Source organism: Panulirus ornatus, chromosome 12 (genome assembly GCF_036320965.1).
Source record: "Panulirus ornatus isolate Po-2019 chromosome 12, ASM3632096v1, whole genome shotgun sequence".
NCBI classification, from domain to species: domain Eukaryota; kingdom Metazoa; phylum Arthropoda; class Malacostraca; order Decapoda; family Palinuridae; genus Panulirus; species Panulirus ornatus.
In genome coordinates this window covers 25,746,195-25,764,975 of record NC_092235.1, presented here as the reverse complement: position 1 = coordinate 25,764,975, position 18,781 = coordinate 25,746,195, and the positions used below count along the sequence as shown (strand labels likewise).

Below are 18,781 nucleotides of genomic sequence, written 5' to 3'. Positions count from 1 at the left end.
TAACACGCAGCTCCAGCATGATTGTACACATACATCAGCAGTCAACCCTGGAGCTTCGTACAAGTCGTCCCTGGTGGCGAGTGTGCGTGTTTAGGACACGTCCTCTGTGAGGCCCAGTGAGGAAATTTAGGTCAACCCACCTCGCCATGTTGGTACATACACACAAGGGAAGATGGGGCGAGAGGCCATGTGGGTCGACCAAGAACGTTCAACCGTTTGTTAAATGCTTTTTGGGATCACACATGGGCCATCTTTGCCTCTATGGTTTTAATATACAGTTGAAGGTGGAGGGGGGGTAAAAGGTCTGGGGAGAAGGGGAGAGGGACACAGGGGAGAGGAGGAGGAGGAGGAGGGAGGAACGTTCAAACTAACAAAAGTGTTGCGGGGGAGAAGCGCACTCAACCCCGCTACCCAATCAGAAGAGAATCACCCATCGCGTCCCGACCCGTTCCCACTTGGCTTCCGTGTATCATCTACACAACACCCTTCCATCAACACCTAATATTGTGAAAAGAAGGTTTTCTATCTAATTGATATAAACTATATATATATATAAATACTTAAATGAATCAAGATCGTGAGATTAATACTGTGTTTTTTTAAATCTGCCAAGAGGAAGTCAGGGTTGGTGTCGTGTGTCGGGACGCAGTGTACACAAGGCCGAGATCATATATAAGCATTAGCGGGGAGCGGTCGGCCTGGGGGGGGAGAGGGGGGGGGAGGGGGGGGGGGGGGGGCTGAGCCCCTCTGTACCGACCCGGGCACGATCAACCTCCCCCCCCCCCCCTCCCCCCCCCTGAGACCACGAGATGTGCTCCACCTTCAACTCTTGACGACCAGAGGGAGACGCGTAGCGGCCACCGCTGGGGGGGGGGGGGAAAAGTATCGCGAGATGGGGAGATTGCCAGCATCATCCACCCCCCCCCCTTCCCCATACGTGTGTGGGGGGGGAGGCAGGAAGATGAGGCAAGTCACCTGGGGGTGGAGGAGTGGAGCGACACATGACAGCCACTGAAGTGGTCGTGGGTCACTGTTCCACACAGCCAGCCGTCGCTTGAGGTTGCTCCCTGGTCGTTGGCTGCCTCACACCGTCGACCAGGAGAGAGAGAGAGAGAGAGAGAGAGAGAGAGAGAGAGAGAGAGAGAGAGAGAGAGAGAGAGAGAGAGAGAGAGTGTGTACAAGAATCAAGACAAAATCTGAAGAAAAAAAACAAAAAAAACCGAACTAGTGACCAACCACAACCACACAAGAAGGTAACCACACCCGGAAATATGGACGGTAGCCAGTGTGACCACAACCAACACGTGACCTGACCTGGAAATACGGACGGTAGCCCGTGTGACCACAACCAACAGGTTACCTGACCTGGAAATAAGGACGGTAGCCCGTGTGACCACAACCAACACGTGACCTGACCTGGAAATAAGGACGGTAGCCCGTGTGACCACAACCAACACGTGACCTGACCTGGATATAAGCAAGACAGCATTGCCACCTTCTCTCCCCGTGTTACATCTGCCCGCTCTCTCATCTCCCCTATTTACATATCCTCCCCCCACCCCATCCTTCTCACACAGCGACCAACCCACACTGCTGCTCCCCCCCCCCCCACAAAGCTACCAACCCCCGGCCCTAATCTTAAGGATTGAGGGGTCTCTGCTGGGTCTTCCATGCCCCGTGCTCAAGGCAACAGACCACTCGATCCATCAGTCTTCGGGAAAGGGTCCGTTGTTTTCCTTAGGTCTAAGAAAAAATCTCTCTCTCTCTCTCTCTCTCTATATATATATATATATATATATATATATATATATATATATATATATATATATATATATATATATATATATATTATCCCTGGGGATAGGGGAGAAAGAATACTTCCCACGTATTCCCTGCGTGTCGTAGAAGGCGACTAAAAGGGGTGGGAGCGGGGGGCTGGAAATCCTCCCCTCTCGTTTTTTTTTTAATTTTCCAAAAGACGGAACAGAGAAGGGGGCCAGGTGAGGGTATTCCCTCAAAGGCCCAGTCCTCTGTTCTTAATGCTACCTCGCTAACGCGGGAAATGGCGAATAGTTTAAAGAAAAAAAAAAAAAAAAAATATATATATATATATATATATATATATATATATATATATATATATATATATATATATATATATATATATATATGTTTACCATGTTTACCAATCTCAGGAAATCCTGATGATGACATAAGACATGTATATGAATCATATGTATACTCACACACACGCTTTACACACCACTCACCGGATATGAATACACTGTCCTTCATACACATCGAGGCACCTACGAATATATCATTATATATACATATATATATATATATATATATATATATATATATATATATATATATATATATATATATCGCCAAAGCAGGAAAGTCACAACAATCTCAAAGGAATAAAATTTTCTCATTCCAAAGTAGACCATCACTCCCCTGCTCCTGATTGGAGCGCAGCCTTGAAGCCACCATCAAACAGTTGACTGGGGGGGTCTAGGGTATATAACCGTTATCTAAGCACTAGCTAGTCTTGAGTGTAATGGATCGGTACGCGTATAAGAACAGACTTGATATAAGGACCTGATTTCCAGACTTTTCATTATATCCGCTTCCATAACCACACTGATAACCAAATATAATTTACAGATTATCATCACTTAATTATCTCTAAGGCTTCTTACTGTTACCAGACTATTGTATGGTCTGTGAGTGTCTGATATCCTTGACCACCACACAAACAACCTCGTAATGACCCAACTAGTCATCTCCCCTGATGATGTGATTATTACACGAAAGTGCACTTGGGAACTTATCGTGTTTCATTTTCCCCGTGGACTCATAGGAATATCTTGATCACGCGCAAAACTGTGATCGTTTCCAATATATATACTTACACACACACACACACACACACATATATATATATATATATATATATATATATATATATATATATATATATATATATATATATATATTCGGAGTGATTCAAGCAGCAGTTCCCAGAATTCATTTGAAATGGATGAGAAACACCACTGACAACCCCCCCCCCACATCCTCACCCCTCCCTACCCCCACCCACCTCCACCACCACGCAAGACGGTGCGCCCGGACGCGTATGTATGAGAGAGAGAGAGAGAGAGAGAGAGAGAGAGAGAGAGAGAGAGAGAGAGAGAGAGAGAGAGAGAGAGGTCACACCGAGTGATCCCCCCCCCCCACCCGCGGGTTCGCCTCCTCATTTGTAAACAATACACCTGGTCTTCCCCTCCTGCATTAAACACATGGTTGAGTAAGAACATGGCTGACTCCCCTGCCCTGCTGAAGTGCCGCGGGAGGAGGGTGGGTGCTCACTCACTGGGTCCCACACAAGCAGCGTTCTCACGTGGTCACCATGAACGCCATCAAAGCCCCACGGGGTGGCCACGGGGTGCACTGTGGCCACCCCGGAGTTCAACGCAGTGTGAACTTTTTATTTTTTTTTTGAACGCTCTGTGAACTCTTAATGAAGAACACAGTCGTTAACTCAACGGCCTAACAAGGATAACTAACGGCCCATTCTGTAATTTGCCAATACAAATGGGTGGTATACCACTCACACACACACACACACACACACACACACACACAACACACACACACACACACACACACACACAACACACACACACACACAACACACACACACACACACACACAACACACACACACACACACACACACACACACACAACTGCCAGTTCTTATCATCAAAAATTAACTAAATATCAAAACGCTTAAATTATATCGAATAAATGTGTTCTTCTACGTCATTGCAAAGAGAACAAAGAACAAATCTACGCCAGACTCGTTACCCAATCACTACACTGAATGGCTGTTCGTGACACTTCGACACTTAACTGCCTTACACCCTAAACTCCCGGACTCGACGTCATCAATCTTCCACCCAATGGGGACGCGGCATACTCCGTGACGTCACGGCTCCAGCAGCCAATGGCCAGCCGGCTACGAGAACGTGCCGCCCAAGCAGGCGGGAAAGTTGGCGCGCACGGCGCGTTTTTTTTTTTTTTTGGGCGGGAAGAAGTAGTGCTTCTCCTCACAGATCTGGAAAATCCTGGAACGTCACGTCCTGGAAGCCAGACCCACCAGGCGTCACGCGCCCCGTGTTGTGGGCTGGAGTCCGGGTGTGACGGCGTCACTGTAACACGCTCGATCGAAAGTTGTACCGGACGGACGCCATCTTTTAACAACCCCATGACGCAACACACACACACACACACACACACGAACTTTACGTACAACAAACTACGTTCATAACTAATTTATTCACATTATTTACTTACAATCCACTGAAAAGTATAAGTTATCGAACTTAAGTGAGTACTTAACAACCCCTGAAGCGCTTACTTAGATGTGTTGCTATATATGTTATGATGGGTTACAGTCAAGAATATAACTCGGAAAAAATATATATTTCCAAATATCTATCTTTAGTTAATGTCTATTTTACCTTCAAATCGACTCTGATATATCTATGTCTATCTATCTATCTATTTTCTCTCTCTCTCTCTCTCTCTCTCTCTCTCTCTCTCTCTCTCCTCTCTATATATATATATATATATATATATATATATATATATATATATATATATATATATATATATATATATATCGCATATGTAGAAGTATACACACCCCCGAACCTAGAGATGTTACCTATGTACATAAATATGTACAATATAACATGGAACGTGTACAGTAGATCACGTGTGTACTCAGTACACCAGCAGGACGGAAGGAACACGTCACAAAACTCGTACAAAACCTGATTTGAACACCAGGAGCAACGAGGTCAAAAGGTAGTTAATATTCTGTCTTTCCCCTGAGGCTATGATAACAGGAGGTAAAGATAAAAACTTAGAAAAAGATAAGAGAAATCAAAGAAGACATCGTGAGGGGTCCCTCACTGACCACTAGCACGTGGCACAACGCCCGTACATCCACACGTGAGTTTGAAATATCAAACAAACAAAAAATAATAATACATAAATAAAAATTCCTAGAATTTTTTTCTTCAAAAATTAAACCATCAACCACCCACGTCTATCTACCATGGCTGTGAAATCAACACGGCGGCAGAGTCATGGCGCACGAAAAAAGTTAAATTTTAAAAAGATTCGTAATTTTGATTTTTTTTTAAAGGTTTGTAATTTTCTGATTCTTTTAAAGGGTCGTAATTTTGATTTTTTTAAAGGTTTGTAATTTTCTGATTTTTTAAAGGTTCGTAATTTTCTGATTTTTTTAAAGGCTCGTAATTTTCTGATTTTTTAAAGGCTCGTAATTTTCTGATTTTTTTAAAGGCTCGTAATTTTTTATCTTTTTAAAGGCTCGTAATTTTTTATCTTTTTAAAGGGTCGTAATTTTCTTTTTTTTTAAAAGGTTCGTAATTTTCTGAAAGTTGTTCAGAAAGGAACGTACAGATACCCAAAATATATATATCTGTACATAGAAAGATACTACGGATGGCACTGTACACTGGCATATATATATATATATATATATATATATATATATATATATATATATATATATATATATATATATATATATATATATATGACACTCATAGTATACGAAGGGGTAATAATGAGAGAGAGAGAGAGAGAGAGAGAGAGAGAGAGAGAGAGAGAGAGAGAGAGAGAGAGAGAGAGAGAGAGAGAGAGAGAGAGAGAGAGAGAGCAGAAGCAGCAGCAGTTACGGGAGTGGGGGAAAAAAGAAAATGTATCCTGAGCTGATAACTACAATTTTTCTTTGGCACATACAGAGAGAACGGCCGGCGGCCACGCCCGCCTTCAGCGAGGGCCCGGAGGAGCGGGGTCGGTGATCGTGGCGTGTCACACAGGATTCCTCCCACCGTGTCACACACACACACACACACACACACACACACACACCCATCTGACGTCCGTGAGTTTCAGGAGGGGATCAAATTCTATTTTTTCCCTTAATGTTGTAATACAAGAGGAGGGACAAAGAGGAGATTACGAGCTGCTGCTGCTGTGTTACAATGGGGGTAGAGACTTACCAGCGGCGTGGATGGCTTGCTGAAGCCATGCACGCAACACAGACCTGCTGTGTCGCGCGCTGTTAAAAACGCAACAGAAAATAAAAATTCTATTGACATAAACTGACGAAAAAAAAATGGACTTAAAAATACAAAATTAGCACATGACACAAAATCAATAAATTTGCATAAAAAATAATGGAATAAATCGGCAAAAAAGAATAAAACGCACAAAAAAACGCAAAAAAAGACATTGATAATGTAATAAACTGTCAAAAAAAGAATAAAACGCACAAAAAACTGCAAAAAAAGACACTGAAATGGTAAAAAAAAAAAGGCTAAAAAGGCCCATTGTCGTCTGAACCTTTAAAAAAAACTCCGTGAACTAAATAACGTGTGTCGGTGGTGATAACATGGTGTGGTACAGATATTCCACCAACATGAGCAGCCACAGCTGGACCCTTAACGTGTGTCTCACACAAGCCAGGGATAACCAGGGGTCAGCCACCACCCACACACATCCCTCACCACAGGAGGCAACCACAGTGTTAACAACGACGTACGACGAGGACGACGCACGGTATATACACCTACAATGTTCGACGATACGTCTTAAATTGGCGTTCAACGAGGACGACGCACGGTATACACACCTACAATGTTCGTTATACGTCTTAAAACGACGTACGACGAGAACGACGCACGGTATACACACCTACAATGTTCGACGATACGTCTTAGAACAGGGTATAACGAGACGACGCACGGTATATGCGTACGTTACCAGTTAAAAGTCTTACAACGACGTTAAAACGAGGACACACACACACACACACACACACACACACACACACACACATAGTGTTCGATGTAGATTACAGAATGACGCAACACAGGAGACGACGCGCAGTTTAAACTTTCAATCTTCGCTGTATGGCCTTCACAACGACGAAGACACGGTATAAAAACTACAGTAGATTCGTTGTAAGTCTTCGAATGACGTATGATGTAGACGAGAGAGAAGACCTTACGTTGTAGCCGGGAGAGGAGAGAGCGCAGGTACCACACTGGCATGTCGGAGCGAGTGGAGTGGGAGACAGAATACAGCGCGAAACAGACGGATAGAAAGATGAGGAGTTCGATGGAAGACGGGGGGAAACGTGATGGAGACACCTGAAGGTGTGTGTGTGTGTGTGTGTGTGTGTGTGTGTGTGTGTGTGTGTGTGTGTGTGTGTGTGTGTGTGTTATACCACTTCTGTACATGGGCATGAAAGGGTTAAGTCGTGCTACTGAAGGGGTTAAGTCGTGCTACTGAAGGGGTTAAGTCGTACTACTGAAGGGGTTAAGTCGTGCTACTGAAGGGGTTAAGTCGTGCTACTGAAGGGGTTAAGTCGTGCTACTGAAGGGGTTAAGTCGTGCTACTGAAGGGGTTAAGTCGTGCTACTGAAGGGGTTAAGTCGTGCTACTGAAGGGGTTAAGTCGTACTACTGAAGGGGTTAAGTCGTGCTACTGAAGGGGTTAAGTCGTGCTACTGAAGGGGTTAAGTCGTACTACTGAAGGGGTTAAGCCGTACAACTGAAGGGGTTAAGTCGTGCTACTGAAGGGGTTAAGTCGTGCTACTGAAGGGGTTAAGTCGTACTACTGAAGGGGTTAAGTCGTGCTACTGAAGGGGTTAAGTCGTGCTACTGAAGGGGTTAAGTCGTGCTACTGAAGGGGTTAAGTCGTGCTACTGAAGGGGTTAAGTCGTACTACTGAAGGGGTTAAGTCGTGCTACTGAAGGGGTTAAGTCGTGCTACTGAAGGGGTTAAGTCGTACTACTGAAGGGGTTAGGGCGTCGCATGGAAGGGGGTTACCAACTTTCCCATTTCCACTTCCATGAGTAGGATCCCTCCCTCGCCCCTACACCAGCAGGAGGTCCCCACATCCTAACCTCTACACACATCTTCCCGGTCACCCAAGACGAAGGGCGTGGCGTCCGCCTCCGTCATCCGTGAGGCTGCGCCCCACGCAGGAGCAGGGTAAGGTGAGGGAGGTCCTGGACTACACTAACCCACGGGAGCGGTGGAGCGCTACCCGCCTAGCGGTGAGGGTCCCCCGCTAGCCGTCGAGATCCGCCCGCGCGCGCGCGTGTCCGTCCGCCTCGGTGTCTTAAGAAAAACCGTGCGTACTAGCGCTGCGCTCCGGGCGTACGTGCGGATATACGCGAATTCATACGCACTGATAGATGGTTACGCCGACTGAGGAACGAGCATTTGAAACGATCAATTTATAGATTCATAATTACACTTTGGATCTGATGCGTCCTTCCCCGGACCACAAATAATTAAATATTTATAATTTATTATTTATTATTTATTTATCTAATCATCAATTAAATGACGACGATAAGGCAATCAAAATTCCCATGATGAGAATGACTGAATTGCCTGATTACTGAAAACGATCGTTAAGGTTGTTATCCACCGGCAAAGGGTCGTTACGGCCGTCACACGCAGCCAACAGCTTGTTAAGTCGTAGAGGACAGTTCTGAAGACGACATATACTCAAGGAAAATATTAATGATATGGATAACGGTCATTATCAATTATCAATAACAAAAATAACAACGCACGATGAAAATAACTAATAAATAATTGGCATTTTCTATATGAATGTTTTCATAAAATCAGAATTGACTTGTGTTAATAATACCATCACTTCATGCTGGGTCAGTGAGGAACCACACAACAATGTCGCACCATTTACCAGGTTTTTATACCGTGTATATATATATATATATATATATATATATATATATATATATATATATATATATATATATAAAGGCAGCAAGTATGAATTATGTACATGAGTATATATGTACAAGTGCGTGTGTGGACGTGTATGTTTATACATGTGTATGTGGGTGGGTTGGGCCATTCTTTCATGTTTCCTTGCGCTACCTCGCTAACGCGGGAGACAGCGACAAAGTATATACAGTATATATATATATATATATATATATATATATATATATATATATATATATATATATATATCATTAAGTGGCTTAGTATACTGTCTACTGATACAATCTACCACAATCACCACAGTTCCTGTCTACCACAATCACCACAGTTCTCGGTCAATACAACTACCACTGTTGCCGCCCACTACAACAATGTGACCACCCACTACAACTATCACTGTAGCCGCCCACTGCAACACCCACAGTTTCCGCCCGCTACATCCAACACTGCACCCACCCACTGAAAACACCACGGTAGCCACCCACCACAACCACCACTGTAGCCGCCCACCACAATCGCTACTGTAGCCGCCCACCACAATCGCTACTGTAGCCGCCCACCACAACCACCACTGTAGCCGCCCACCGCAATCATCACTGTAGCCACCTACCACAACCACCGACGTAGCCGCCCGCTACAACCATCACTGTAGCCACCCACCACAACCACCACTGTAGCCGTCCACCACCATCACGACTCTAGCCGCCCACTGTAACCACCATTGTGGCCGCCCACTGTAACCACCACTGGAGCCGCCCACCACAATCACCACTGTAGCCACCCACCATAATCACCACTGTAACCACCACTGTAGCCGCCCACCACAATCACCACTACAGCCGCCCACCAACCACAGATGGTGTCCAGCCAGGTGGACCCTGCAACAGCTGGTTCTTAGCAACACGTAGGTAACCACGGTGTCGGCGAGCTGCACGTGGTCACCCCCACCGGGTCAGAGGTCACACTACCACGTGATCAGTCCAGGTCAGGGGTCACGTCTGACACTACCACGTGCTCAACCAACCAGGTCAGAGGTTACGTTACACACTATCACGTGGTCAGTCCATATCAGAGGTCACACTGAGCACCACCACGTGGTCAGCCCAGACCAGGGGTCACGCTGGACACCACCACGTGGTCGGACACAACACATGGGGTCAACCCAACACGGGGTCAGCCAGCCGGTCACAAGCACAGGGTCGGCCCGGGTCAAGAGTGACCCCCCCAGCAGAGCCATGGGCGGGCGGGCGGGCTGGCGGGCGGGCGTACAGCGTGGGCGTGGAGACAGGTCACACTAGGGAAGGTTCCAGAAGGCGAGCATGGGCGGGCGGGCGGGGGCAGGTGGTGGAGGGGGGGCGGCAGTGGGCGCGGGCGGGCTGGAGCCCCTCCCATGGCTGCTGGGACACCTACATACGTACCTCCGGCCGCTGGTGCTCGCCTGGAAAAAGGCGGTGGTAGCGGCGCTAATCTCCCGGCCACTTAATTAGACAGACGCGCCGTGCTGGTCGGCGTGCACTAATCCACAGTCTACCCGATTTGGGCGGCCCACTCGCCACCCGGAATAAAATATGGTGATTGAACTCACGGCTCCGGTGGGCGGCGCCCGGCGAGGGGAAGGCCGGGCGGGGCCTCTTCTGCGATTGCGCGACGCCTATTGGCGCTGACGCGCTCGCTCCGCCTACTAAGCCTCCCGGGAGAAGATCGATTAGCCAATCAGGACTCTACGAATGGGCTAACCTGCGTACCACGCTGGTTTCCGATTGGTCGGGCAATTTTCGACGTCACCGCATCCTTTGTCCCTGGGCCAATGGCGGGTCCTGAAGGGTCGGGGGGGAGAGGGGGAAGCGACGAGGCCCCGCCCCGGTGCCGTGACGTAAGTCTTCCCTCCTCCAGGGACGTGTCGGGGGTAGGCGAGAGCACAGCCCAGCTCGCCACCATTGTTAGTTCCGGTCTCATGGTCCCACACACCAGTGATATAAGGTCAGACGCTCCCTACCACCGCTGGACGCCGCCGCCCCGTGCACTGCGGTAGCCTACACGATCCCCCGGGCCAGGCCCCGCCCCCCCTCCTCCCACCTCTCTACGACTGTATCAAAGTGTGGGCGGGCGGGCGGGCGGGGCGGGCGGGGTTGGTCACTACACTGGCCACGAGGCTGGCCAGGACCCCCCCCCCCCACCTGTGTGACGTGATCTATTTATCGTAATTCAAATCTGATCGTCATTACATCAATTTCAGCCAATTCGCCAATTACATCAGAAACCAGAGAACAAGGAAGAAACCTCTGGGCTGGTTGGTTTCTAGCACTCCCGTCGCCCTAACAATATTAATATCTAAATATACCAAAAAAAGAAAAAAGTCAAATTGTATCATTTAAAAAAAATGCCACGTGTCCATTGTAAAAAAAAAATGCTTTAAAATATAAATTATACATATTCAGTGACTCGAATTATACATATTCAGTGACTCGATGTATATATTACCGCAAAAAACAAGATAAACGCTTCTAAATATTTCTTTCGCCGTTTAAAAAGCAAATAAAATCTCTATAAACGCCAAAGAGATTATGCTAATGCTATATCAAATACCACAGTTCAATGTACAGGAATATTCTGGAAGATCATCAAAATATTTGAATCTAAAATCAATGAAAACGGTCATACAGAAGCAATATATATATATATATATATATATATATATATATATATATATATATATATATATATATATATATATATATATATACGTTGAGATGTATAGATATGTATATGTGCTGTGTGTGGACGTGTATGTATATACATGTGTATGAGGGTGAGTTGGGCCATTCTTTCGTCTGTTTCCTTGCGCTACCTCGCTAACGCGGGAGACAGCGAGAAAGTATATATATATATATATATATATATCCCTGGGGATAGGGGAGAAAGAATACTTCCCACGTATTCCCTGCGTGTCGTAGAAGGCGACTAAAAGGGAAGGGAGCGGGGGGCTGGAAATCCTCCCCTCTCGTTTTTTTTTTTTTTTTTTTTTTTTTTTTTTCCAAAAGATGGAACAGAGAAGGGGGCCAGGTGAGGGTATTCCCTCAAAGGCCCAGTCCTCTGTTCTTAACGCTACCTCGCTATCGCGGGAAATGGCGAATAGTATGAAAAAAAAAAAAAAAAATATATATATATATATATATATATATATATATATATATATATATATATATATATATATATATGTGTATATATATATGTATATATATATGTATATATATATATATATATATATATATATATATATATATATATATATATATATATATATATATATATATACAGGACCAGTTCTATACGCGATGTGTGTCGTGGTAATACAGGAGGGGGTTGACCCCTTTAACTAACCCTCGTTCACAAGCCTCCGTATCGTTAAGTTCACTAACGACCATTAGGTGTGCGGGTGTCGTCTGGTAGTTTGCTCATCATGGTCACCTGAGGACGACGGTACGACCCTCGTTAACAACTGTAACGACCCTTGATGACGAGGGGACGACCCTTGGCTCGACGATGACCTGACCCATTATATACCGTAAGGGTCGTACCGTCGTTGTCAAGGGTCGTACCGTCGTGCTCAAGGGTCGTACCGTCGTGTTCAAGGGTCGCACCGTCGTGCTCAAGGGTCGTACCGTCGCGCTCAAGGGTCGTACCGTCGTGCTCAAGGGTCGTACCGTCGTGTTCAAGGGTCGTACCGTCGTGCTCAAGGGTCGTAGCGTCGAGCTCAAGGGTTGTACCGTCGTGCTCAAGGGTCGTACCGTCGTGCTCAAGGGTCGTAGCGTCGAGCTCAAGGGTTGTACCGTCGTGCTCAAGGGTCGTACCGTCGTGTTCAAGGGTCGCACCGTCGTGCTCAAGGGTCGTACCTGTCGTGCTCAAGGGTTCTAGAACACGGAAGAACCCATTACTAGATGGTTCTAGAACCACGCAAACTATATATACACTGATGGCTTATCCACATTACGTCATATACATTAATAAGCAAATAACTGATAAACGAATTATAGATAACTCCAGGGACCCACTTAATGGGGCCACTGAAGGTTAAAGGATGCGCTACAATCAGCAGCAGGGGAGGGATGGACTCCTCTCGAGTGAGTGAAAAGTCCCATTGCAAGACTGTAGTCCTTATGATACAGCCTCGGTGTATCATCACTCGTTCAGGCGGAGTTCGGTAACACCTCTCTCTCTCTCTCTCTCTCTCTCTCTCTCTCTCTCTCTCTCTCTCTCTCTCTAGGCTTAATTACAATGTTATTAATAACTATCAAATACAGTGATATATGACAAAAGTATATCATCACTACATAATATAAATTCATCATATACAAATTATAGCAATAATTGTACCTATAAAAAAAAGGTTGTATAAAATACAATCATAATTATCAGTTATCATAATAAGTCCAGTGTCTCCATATATTGGTATTATAATTATATTACGGAACTATATATATATATATATATATATATATATATATATATATATATATATATATACACTTACCTATTGTGTCCGATTTAGTGTTAGGATTGTATAACTGAATAAACTACTGTATTCAAAATACACAATTTAATATCATGAATTGTATATCTGAATACGCTACTTTATTTACAATACATAATTCAACAGTAAAATTGTATAACTCAATACGCTACTGTATTTATAATACATAATTCAACAGTAAAATTGTATAACTCAATACGCTACTGTATTTATAATACATAATTCAACAGTAAAATTGTATAACTCAATACGCTACTGTATTCATAATACATAATTTAATAGTAAGATTGTATAACTCAATAAGCTACTGTATTTAGAATATGAAATCTTTTAGAAAGATTGTACACTGAATACGCTAATGTATTCAAAATACATAATTCAATAGTAAGATTGTATAAATCATTAAGCTACTGTATTGAAATACTTAATCTATAAAAAAATGTAAAAATAAGCTACTGTATTTAAAATAAACAATCTGAAAGATTGTATTACTCAATACACTACTGTATTGAAAATACATAACTTATAAGTTTGTATAACTGAAAGCGCTACTGTATTCAAAATACAACATTTATTAGTAAGATTGTATAAGTTAATACGCTACTGTATTCAACATACAAAATTTATTAGTAAGATTGTATAAGTTAATACGCTACTGTATTCAACATACGCATAATATCAAACACAATTACTTATCATAACACAATGTTACCACTTATAATAGTGTCTCTCCGTTACTTATGTATCTCTTTTACTTAAATAAGGACTTACAGGTCACATAAGTATTTCCATGGTTTAAGTATTTCTCTTTACTTAAGATATGTCTGTGGTCATCACCTAATGCTTTCTACTTATTTAAGTACCTACTTGTACAAGTGTCTTCCAGCGCGTTCTAGTTAATATCGTATCACTTATTACTTATCTAAGTGCCTAACGACCATATACGAGTATCTCTTAGCGTGTTCTACCCATCTAAGTATCTACTTAATTCTATAAGTGTCTACTAGGTACTTAAACATCACCTACATGTAACGACGCCAATGTGTTACTTTATACATCAACTTAACACCTAACTTCTTACTTAAATCACTTCTCACACTTAAACAACAACCCACCATCCCCCCAACCTTAAACCCCCGGGGATGAAGTGATAGGGAACCTCTGTACACACCCCAAAATAAACATTCCTACCACTCCCAAAACCCAAAACAATTTGCTTGGGGTTATATTTTCTTTTTTTTTTTTTTGCTGGGGGGGGGGGGGGACCCCGGGGCCCCCCCACCTCACCGTCCTGTGGTGCGATATAAATTGAGAGGAAAAAAATCTATATTCATAATTCGCTTAATTACACAGGTCGGCCAATATTTCATTATATTCAATTACCATAGCTATCTATCTATCTATCTATCTATCTATCTATCTATCTATCTATCTATATATATATATATATATATATATATATATATATATATATATATATATTCTTTTCTTTCTTTCATACTATTCGCCATTTCCCGAGTTAGCGAGGTAGCGTTAAGAACAGAGGACTGAGCCTTTGAGAGAAATCCTCACTTGGCCCCCTTCTCTGTTCCTTCTTTTGGAAAATTAAAAAAAAAAAGTTCTTGAAAGATGTGTGATGCATTATATCATTCGAGTTATTATCATAATTATACAAAATCGATATCACATATAAAAAGTAGATCACAGGTCGATGTCCATACATAATTACGTACTACGTCACATCACTGACCGTATAATTACGTACTACGTCATATCATTGGCCATACATAATTACTTACTACGTCATATAAGCTGGCTCAACAGAACCAGCTTGATAACACAACCGGGTTATAATACGTACTCGGTTTCCCATTTATATTTCACGAAAGAACACACAAGTATTGACCAGGCAGAACATAACAGACAAGAACACACAAGTATTGACCAGGCAGAACATAACAGACAAGATGAACAGTTAGCATGACACAGAGAGCGACCAAGGCATCGTTAATAAGGGCCCTAACCTATAAAAACCCGACCTAACTTGGCCATAGAGGTCAATACTGACCTAATTCCTCATAGCCCTTGACCTACGTTGACCTTAGAGGTCAATACTGACCTAATTCCTCATAGCCCTTGACCTACGTTGATATTTGAGGTCAATATTAACCTAATTCCTCAAAAAACCTGACCTAAGTTGACCTTAGAGGTCAATATTATCCTCATTCCTCAAAAAACTTGACCTACGTTGACCTTAGAGGTCAATATTAACCTAATTCCTCAAAAAACTGGACCTAAGTTGACCTTTGAGGTCAATATTAACCTAATTCCTAAAAAAAAAACTAAGTTGACCTTAGAGGTCAATATTAACCTAATTCCTTAAAAAACCTGACCTAAGTTGACCTTAGAGCTCAATATTGACCTAATTCTGACTTAACCCCTTAATATCTGGTGACAGCGTTGTGAACACGTGTAGTCACAGGCTGGGGGAGAAGGGGGAGGAGGTGACCATTCTCACGTACACCTTCAATAAACACTGCCACACTATTTCCTATCAAAATCACACACACAAAAATGATTCTCCAAAAACTAAGTCAATTTAAAAAAAACGTATAATCTCATGACCTTTTTTCCCCATGACCAAGCTGGAGGATATATCATCCTGCACTGCCCTCATGACCAGCCAGACCTGCGGTCTGTGACCAAATCTAGTCATCCCTTAAGTAATAGGGAACGCCATTCCCATTTTCTACTAATTTCTCTTTAACGTTTCATTCCCATTTTCTTTTATTCATTTCCCTGAATGTTTGGTCCCCATTTTCTTGTATTCATTCCTCTTAATGTTTGATTTCCATTTTCCTTGTATCCATTCCCCTTAATGTATCATTCCCATTTTCTTCCATCCATTCCCCTTAACGTTTTCCTTTTATCTAATAGTTTACAACCCACCTCCCAATTTCCGGGAATCTTACAGTAAACTCGCATTAATAATTGCCCTAGCGTGTGGGGCTGGTTCACACACACGACCCTAGGCTGTAGGGCTGGTCCACATACAGCCCTAGCGCGTAGGGCTGGCCTACACACACACCCACACCACTCCACAACTCCCAGCCAAAACCTACGTCTCATGCCAGGACCACATGACTGCCTTACCTGTGTGCAATGCCGCCGGTGCCACGTCTCCCTCACCCCCCCCCAACCCCCTCCTGAGCTGGGGGAGGGGGGGGGGGTAGGGGTAGGTCCACTCCCAACCACCACCACACTCCACTCCCACACGCCGAGACTCCCGCAACAACCTGGAAGAAAACGTAGCGTGAGTACAACAACAAGAACAACAACAACAACAACACGCGATCATGGGTAGTTAAGACGGATTTCACCAACAGTTACGTTGACCGTAATCCCCCCCCCCCTTACAACAGCGTTAATCCCCACACTGTAATCCCAGGTTCGAATCCCTTCTTGTGGGGGAGGATAGTGAGGGATTTACCAGTACAGTGTACACGGCTGGTGTGGCACAACAGAGAACAAGCTGTTAAGTATTGAATGGTTCATGGTGACGAGCGGCAGTTTAGACAATGGCTGTAGGGGGGCGGATTGGCAGTCTAATGACAGGTTGTTTTGGAGAGAGAGAGAGAGAGAGAGAGAGAGAGAGAGAGAGAGAGAGAGAGAGAGAGAGAGAGAGAGAGAGAGAGAGAGAGAGAGAGAGAATGTTCAGTGAATGGTTGTTTGGAGCACCACTAAGACTGGTAGTTTGGAGAGAGGCAGTTAAGCGACTGGGGTGTCTGGACCAGTGTGTGTGTGTGTGTGTGTGTGTGTGTGTGTGTGTGTGTGTGTGTGTGTTTACAGATGGCGTCTGTAAGTCTGTTTGTGACAAACACTCCTTTACTATCCAATGCTCCCACACTCCAGCCTCGTCTACCATCATATAATATCATACAAACATCTTCACCAAAGTCACCCATATTTTTTTAATCAATATTTATAACAATATGGTCTTAAGCCCCATTTTCCTGCATATCATCATGAGAAAGTCGTCCTTCGAGCGCCCCCACCCCCTTTTTGCATGTCTCACTACCACTATGGTCTCTCGTTTTCTATGTGTCACCATTTCATCCGATCTCTCTCTCTCTCTCTCTCTCTCTCTCTCTCTCTCTCTCTCTCTCTCTCTCTCTCTCTCTCTCTCTCTCTCTCTCTAGCGGAATGCTCGCTATCATCTTCTGCGTCATGCGTCACCATCACCCCGTTCTCTGTTCCGTCTCCTCTGACCATCTTCACAATCGAGTGGCTGTGGCGTCATCATCATGATGATGACGACACTTCCAAACATCTTCACACACCATTCTGCCTCACAGGAACCCACCAGGCAGCACCCATACAACCCGTCTGCCACTAACCAAGAAACTACTACCGCTCATCACCACAAGAAGGAGGAGGAGGAGGAGGAGGAGGAGGAGGAGGAGGAGAAGAAGACGAAGAAGACGAAGAAGAAGAGGAAGGAGGAGGAGAAGAAAAGAAGAAGAAGAAGAAGAAGAAGGAGAAGAAGAAGACCTCCGTCTTATACCGTGCAGGATGAGCTCTGGAATTCCATGATTACAATTCTGGTCACGTATCCAACAGCGGTGTGTGTATATATACATACATATATATATATATATATATATATATATATATATATATATATATATATATATATATATATATATATATATATATATATATATATATATTCTTATGAGTCAATGAGGAAAATGAAACACGATATATATATATATATATATATATATATATATATATATATATATATATATATATGGTGCATGGCAGGATGCATAAGGGGAATCTTTGAGAGATGGTTGGGGTGTATGCAGGCCTGGACATTCTGGAAAGAAAAGCGTAAAGTGGATAGAAGGGATTGGAATGATGTGGTATAAGGGGGGCGCGATACATGTTTGTCAGTGAGGTTTACCCATGGCATACTGAAGTGGTCAGGGTTCGACCCCCCCTGGTGTAGTCGATGGAGCTCTGCCGTGGATAGCGAGCTCTGGCCTCCGTATTCTACAGATGACACCTTGAAAGTGACCCTGGGCAAGTGAGGCCATTTGTTCGCCTCTTCCTGACGCCAAACCTCGCTGGATATTGATGACAAAACATACAGACACACAGGGAGATGCACACGCTACATACACCACAGGGTTATAACTGGCCACGTCCTTTGTACGCTACAAAATCTTTCCTCAGTTCGAGTACACACCTCAGCTCGTCCCGTCATTTAGGTAAAACCTTTACTAAAACTTAGATCTGGGAACAAAATAAAACCACTAGGTTCTCACTGGCTCTACTCAGTTGAGTACACAAGACATGTACATGCAG

The 18,781-nt window shown here is 43.8% G+C and overlaps 1 protein-coding gene across 6 annotated transcripts in view; it reads right to left on the bottom strand.

Moving 5' to 3' along the window:
- The window catches only part of sim (bHLH transcription factor single-minded), a 97,041-nt gene that overhangs the window by 64,620 nt on the left and 13,640 nt on the right, over positions 1 to 18,781 (bottom strand). For 2 of the 6 annotated variants that reach the window (XM_071667559.1, XM_071667562.1), the window contains exon 4: positions 16,562 to 16,704. The gene's annotated coding sequence lies outside the window, so the exon portion shown is untranslated. Of the gene's footprint in view, positions 1 to 9,537; positions 9,615 to 9,662; positions 10,101 to 10,295; positions 10,448 to 16,561; positions 16,705 to 18,781 lie in introns of those variants that run through there. The other 4 variants (XM_071667558.1, XM_071667557.1, XM_071667560.1 and 1 more) reach the window with 3 other exon arrangements.